Below are 6,357 nucleotides of genomic sequence, written 5' to 3'. Positions count from 1 at the left end.
TATCATATAAACACAATAGTCCTTTACTGACAAGAAAAGTCGACATTATTAGTAAATGAAAATAAAAGGATCGACAATCCCCGAATAAAAATCGTGAAGTGCGTTGGCGTTAAGGCTCAGTGACTTCCATTGAAATTTTTCCTCCGTGCTTTAAAAACAAGGTGTTGTAGCTATATACAGACCTGTACAGTGTACTGTAACTTCATGAAGAAATCAAAAGCACAAATGTATTTACAGTAATCGTTCCGATCCCAAAATGCTGGGTAGCGCGACGTCACACCGCAAAAAAAAGAGGAAAAAAATTAAAATCTATGTACCATTCCTCGATATAACGAACATTTTGGTTGTTTTCCCGCAAATTCGTTAAATCGAGATTTTCGTCAAAGCAAACCCTCGCTATAACGAACCAATTTCCCCAGTCCCTTGTAATTGGCTTTTCGTTAAAATCGAGATTGCACTATACCCGCAAACAAGTTTGCATCGCGGGGCTGGAAAATGGAATGAAGTGAAGATTCAAAGCACACGGGAAAGCTCAGTGATGATGAAGAAAATAAGAAGAGAGTTTTCAAAATCTAAATTTAAAAAAGGAATCAACATTTTCTTGATATATGTCTAAATGTTGGATTTTCGTTTAGACTGCAGGAATCTATTAGATTGAAGCTGACGTTTTGATTGATTGGAGACTACCAATACTTAGAGGCGCGGTCGGTTAATTCTAATCAGTTTATCTTTACAGACATTGGATAAAGAAAAACTTTTGAAATCGCCCTGATCGAACCCGTGAGGATGAATAGAAAGACACGAATTATGTTCATTCGTATTATTTTTGGGTCGGTAACAAATCCCTTTATCACTCAAAATACCAACTGTTGTTGGTGCAGTTGTTTGTTAACTGTTTGCACGTTTTCTTTTACTTTCGCTTCGTCCTCAGCGCAGCTTAAAACTCGCAGGTTTAGACACTAAACATTTCAATGGTATATCCTATTAAAGACGAAAAAGTTCTAAAAACCGTATCGACTGTCTGGCGAAACTTAGACCGACTTAAAGGGGGTAGAAAGTTTTTTTTCATAATCGTATCTCGGTTTTTTTATTTCTGCAGAAAAGTAATCCGATTTTGTAAACTACAAATATTAGCAGCCTTAGACAAAGACTTCATCCCAGTGTCACAGCGTATTCGGTAAGCGGAGTCACTCGATCAAAATCACATTATAGGAAGCTTACAACGATTCCAACTAAATTCAATTGTGCCAGCCATTGCTCAGGACAAAACCGTCTCCAGCCCATTTCCTGTAATGGGATTAGTATAATCAGTTTTGTGTCTGTCGCTGTGAGTCAGGGTGTCTAAGTTTGCGCAAATCACTTTATCATCGACCAGACAAACTCTAAATGTCTTTATTCGAGGTATTCATGCAAATCTATTTTGAATCAGATAAGGGTCCTAGTAGTCTTGAAACAGGTATTTATATCTTTTAGAGGTTGTGTTCTATATTTTGGTGTAATACTTTATCAGTTTAAATAACATTACCGGGTTTAGCTCTACTAGGCATTCAATTCGACCAACGATCTCCTCCGGCTGGAATTGACACACGGTTGAGTTAACGGTTCGTATAGCCTTTCAGTGCATGGTATTTTAAAATTAAAGAGATTGGTTTCTTATTTTTTTAATTTCTGATAACACAACATAGCAACTGGAGTAGAGGGTTTTAATTCTTATTTTTCCTAACTTCAGAAAATTCTTGAATTACAAAAATTGTTACCAAGGTGACTTATACATTACTGACCTATCCGATTAGAGGAAACTTGCCCTGAGTCAGTTCCGACAAACACTTTATCTTTGTTGTTTTGTTGCTAAGACTTTCTCAACGAAATTTATATAAGATCGATGTCCGTTTCCTTTAATTAAATCGGTCACTTTTCGGCGACTGTTCCAATCCCGCAACCTATCGCTATGTTTCATTCCATCCCGCCGCAATCAACATTTTCATCCCGATCCCGCTTGGTCAAACCAGAGTTGCTCCAGTTCACCACCTTATTTAAACTGATGGACAAATTACAGCCTTTGCAATATTGATAATGTACTTCAATTAAGGAGAAGGGCAAAGACTTGCTCAAGCAGGACCATTTTTTGAAAAAACGTGGGGGGGGGGGGTTAAAGCCCCCCCCCTCCCCGACAAACCCCTACCTCCGCGCGGGTCCCTGTTCCTCCCGTAACTTCGGTAACGGAAAAATTAAAGAAACGAATAACAATGTTAACAAGTGCATAGCACAACAAAAGGTGATCGAAGTCCAACGTTCCACATCCAGGGAAATAGATAAAAATTAACGGAACACATTTCTTCTGTTGAGGTGAATACTTCTTCCGAAGCGGGAAACTCTTCCGAGGAGAAAATCAGCATCATCATTACATGCGGTCTCGTCGTCTGGAAATGACTTATTCAATTCTTTATCACTACTTTGGGCTTCCTCTTCATCTTGTTGCCCGCTGTCTTTTTGCTGCTCCTCGTAGTCAGAGCGTTCGAGGCTGACCGGTCCACTCGGCTGAATTTCTCTCTGATAGAGGTAAATTGGTCGGTCACTAAGCAATCAAAGGTCACTGGCGCAGGCGTAGATAGGACAGTCATAACAAACCTTTATGCGGCTTTTTTAGCCTCCTACGCTTACGTTTTTAGGGGATCGCATATGTGACTTTCGCGTTTTGGGGAGACGTGAAACGCGATCTCGTAAAAGAAGTACGGCGGTGTGGAAGGCTGGACTTTTTGGACTTTCACGAAGATCAGCTTCTCTATAGTTTCCCGTAAACGGACTTCCCGCTTCTCGGTTCGTATAAGCCATTAGTTTTTTTTAGAGAGCACGGTAACGAATCCTGCAATCTGATTGGTTCTTTACCCGGTCAGTATTTTCCTATCTCTGCCCACGGGCCACGGTAGTGCTTTTGTGAATCGCCGAGTACATCCCAACTTTCGTTGCCATTTTTCATAAATATATCTCGTTTTTCCGGCTGGGCAGTATTTTTAATCAAACACGTCGGTCACTACCTCAAGTCGATAAATAACTTATGAATCCTCTCTGTTCTCTCTCTCTCAAATCACTTTGGTTGACAGAAAAATATTTGTTTCAAAATGAATTTGTATAAGTGTCATCACGTTGGTTGACAAGCGGCCTAAAAACCGTCTGCAATTAATTTTAATCGTTCACAGAAAGTACCAAGAAAGTTCAAACGTGAGGTGTTTGGTTACAGTTAAACTGAACGATGGAACTTTCATTCATTTAATATCTGAATTTTCTCAAACAATTTGTTTGTAGTGAAAGAGCGAGCGAAGTTTTAAATTCAGTTCTACAACAAATATACTCTCTCAGTGAGTCTTTCCGAGTCCGTTCAATTTGGACATTTGTACCGTAAATTGCACAACAGCAAGCAATTTATTGAGAAAAGGCCGCATTAAATCCCCTTGTGTCTCGTTGGAGTGTGCCATTCGAATTTAGTTTTTGTGGAGGAAAGACCAGATTTACACACGCCATTGCAGCAAACAAACAAGCAAACTCTCACAACTTCAAAATAAAAAATTTGAATTTACTCACAATTACTTTCCTCGCCGTTTACTTAATGAACAGAGGTAAATCTTCGTACATAAATGAATCGTCGAAGAGAGTGAATAATACTTTCCGTGAGATCATCGACTGTTTTTGAAGAAAACATTGTCATGACAGTCCTTGCCAAACTAGTTCCGTTGTTTTTCAAATGTTCTTGCGCTTTATTTTTTCTTACGCGCTCTCTAACTGACAGGTGTCAGATTGTGACAGATACTTGTAAAAATAATGTTTCAAAGTTTGTGTGGAAGCCTTTTAAATCACCTTTATCCTTGCAAAAATGGAAATGTTTCGGTGAGGCATCTCTCTTTAATTTGCATCACCTCTATTTTAACTACCATTTCGGAAAGAATTTCGTCAAGTTTTAAAAAAAAAAATTTGTTATTTACCGGCTAAGGGTCGGTCCGTATGGTGAAAAAAACCTCGGTCTTGAAAATGCTGCCCTCGGCCTACGGCCTCGGGCAGTATATTCAAGACCTCGATCACAGTTTTTCACCATACGGAAGGCAAATAACATAAACTTATCTCAGGAATCCCACCCCTCAAAATCGCCGATTCCCGTGCCCCTTTAATGATAACAATCCCGCATCTCGCTCCTTTCGTACTCTAAATTCCCAGAACCTGGTCATCAAATAAGCCCAATCCTGCATGCCGAAAACCTGTTTGGGACCCTCTTTATTGGCAGGCTTTGTAAGTGAGACACACAAACTTCACCTACTTTGGATTGAACTGAGTGGTCACTCTTTTACTAGGTTAGGTTACTACCTAACCTAGCGATTATAACCTCTTGGTTACTAATTAATTTTTTATGAGACTAGCGGTATCCCCTCCCCTGCCACTTGCAGATTATTTTAAATGATCACGATTGCTGCTTTACTGTAGCAGAGTAACGAAGACCCCCCTGCAACAAACAGGGGACCTTTTAAAATAAAAGGTATAATGAAAGATGACATCCTCCCTATCCTCTCCCCACCCTACTGTACCGTCATGAGGTTCCTCTACGAATAAAGGGGGTAAGTTTCTAAAGAAACTGTGGTGATGCGTCGGTGGGAGAGTATAACAGGGTAATTTATTATCATCAACTGAGTTTACAACTTAAATTGGCCATCGTAAAGAGTTTAAAAGCTGACGTTTCGAGCTTTAGCCCTTCGTCAGAGCGACTTGACGAAGTGCTAACGCTCGAAACGTCAGTTCTAAACTCTTTATGTTGGCCAATTTACGTTATCAACTCAGTTGAAAATACTAAAATTACCCTGTTCCTCTGCTTTCGCTCATCACAACAGTAATGATCTTTTCTGGCTGAATGAGTTACAAGTTCTATTTTGATCTCTTTCCCGTTTGCTGTTGTCGTTCCTTTGACAAAAATCTTTGCCATACTACCATACTATGCTAACATACCACCGATGTAGATCTACCATGGAAAGTTCTTTCGGATATGTTAGAAGACCCTAGAACTCATGCAAAGACGTAGCACAGATAGGCATAAGGTTTCCGTATGGGATTATGTAGAGAAATGAGTGATTTGGTACACTTACAAGATGTGGCTGTGATTGCACCGTTATGATTTGGTAACTGGTACGTGGTAGGCACATAATTCGACAACAGGGGAATTATTAGTATAACTGGATTAGTTTAGTCTTCGAATTCCTGAAACTGCAACTCCAGGGACATGTTTATCCTAGCGATTCCTGTTGCAATTTAAACTCACAATCTTGACATAAATCTTGAGATTGCAAACTTAATAGGTGCATTGAAGTGCCTGGAAAAAAACGAGCAATCTGTTGTTTGCTTTATTGCGCAGGCGCCTTGCCGGAAGGGTGTTTTTCGTGAACACAGCTATTCATCGACTGCGCGATTGAGAGGACAGAATTTTTTCCTCTAATTATATTTAAGAATGCTTTTTTTCTTAATAATTTTTTCCACCCCTTTTTTTTTCAAATTTTACACAGCGCAAAAAAGGATTGAACTAACTAAATAATTCAAAAACAGAAAAGTGAGAAAGATAGGCTGCAGAGTTTGCTTATGAGACAGCTTACATTTCTTTCTCGTCAGTGGTTCTTGACAGCCAGTTTTTATGCGCAGAACAGATTAAGCAGTGTTATCACCTTAAATCACCTTGTCTTTGAAGTTCCCGTTGCGGTTTATTAGCTTTTTTGGACTTCAATTCTGTAAAGGGTTGTCGTTGTTGTCTTGCAGAGGACGTATAAGAAATGTCCAATTTTAAAACGCACGTGCTAGCTATTGTTCTGTCCATTAAATCTTTTTTTTGTTTCTACGTTCTATTTGCCATCCAAGTGTTTTGCCTGAGTTCCCTGATAACTTTCATTCCAACTCCGACTTTGGTAATCCAACCCTTGGGGTAATGTAACCTACTAAAAGGAATTTTTTTTTCTGGTCGGGAAAAAAGCAGACTCCAACGTCTCGAATTACCCCGACGCTATCACTTGCTTTAAAGATGCCAGACCTGCCATTTTCCATAACTCTGGTTATAGGTTAACTCCCTTTACAAAAGGCCGTTCATGTTATACTCGAGATCCAAACTAACGGCACAGGTGCACATGCGCACGTGAACATGAGCAAGGGATTTGATCGCGCGTGTGCCTCAACGACCCCATCAGCTCAGTCTAACAAAAATCTAGACACATTCTTATCATTTTGTATCAATTTATTTCTTAAATTCTTGTCTAAGACTAACACTACTGCGGTTTCTCTTCAAAATCCCCAATTTAGTAGTTAAAAGGATTTTCCCCTTTTCCCTGATTCAATAAA

This window comes from Pocillopora verrucosa, chromosome 14 (genome assembly GCF_036669915.1).
Source record: "Pocillopora verrucosa isolate sample1 chromosome 14, ASM3666991v2, whole genome shotgun sequence".
Taxonomy (NCBI): Eukaryota; Metazoa; Cnidaria; class Anthozoa; order Scleractinia; family Pocilloporidae; genus Pocillopora; species Pocillopora verrucosa.
The sequence above is the reverse complement of the archived record's forward strand: the minus strand, read 5'-3'. Positions refer to the sequence as shown.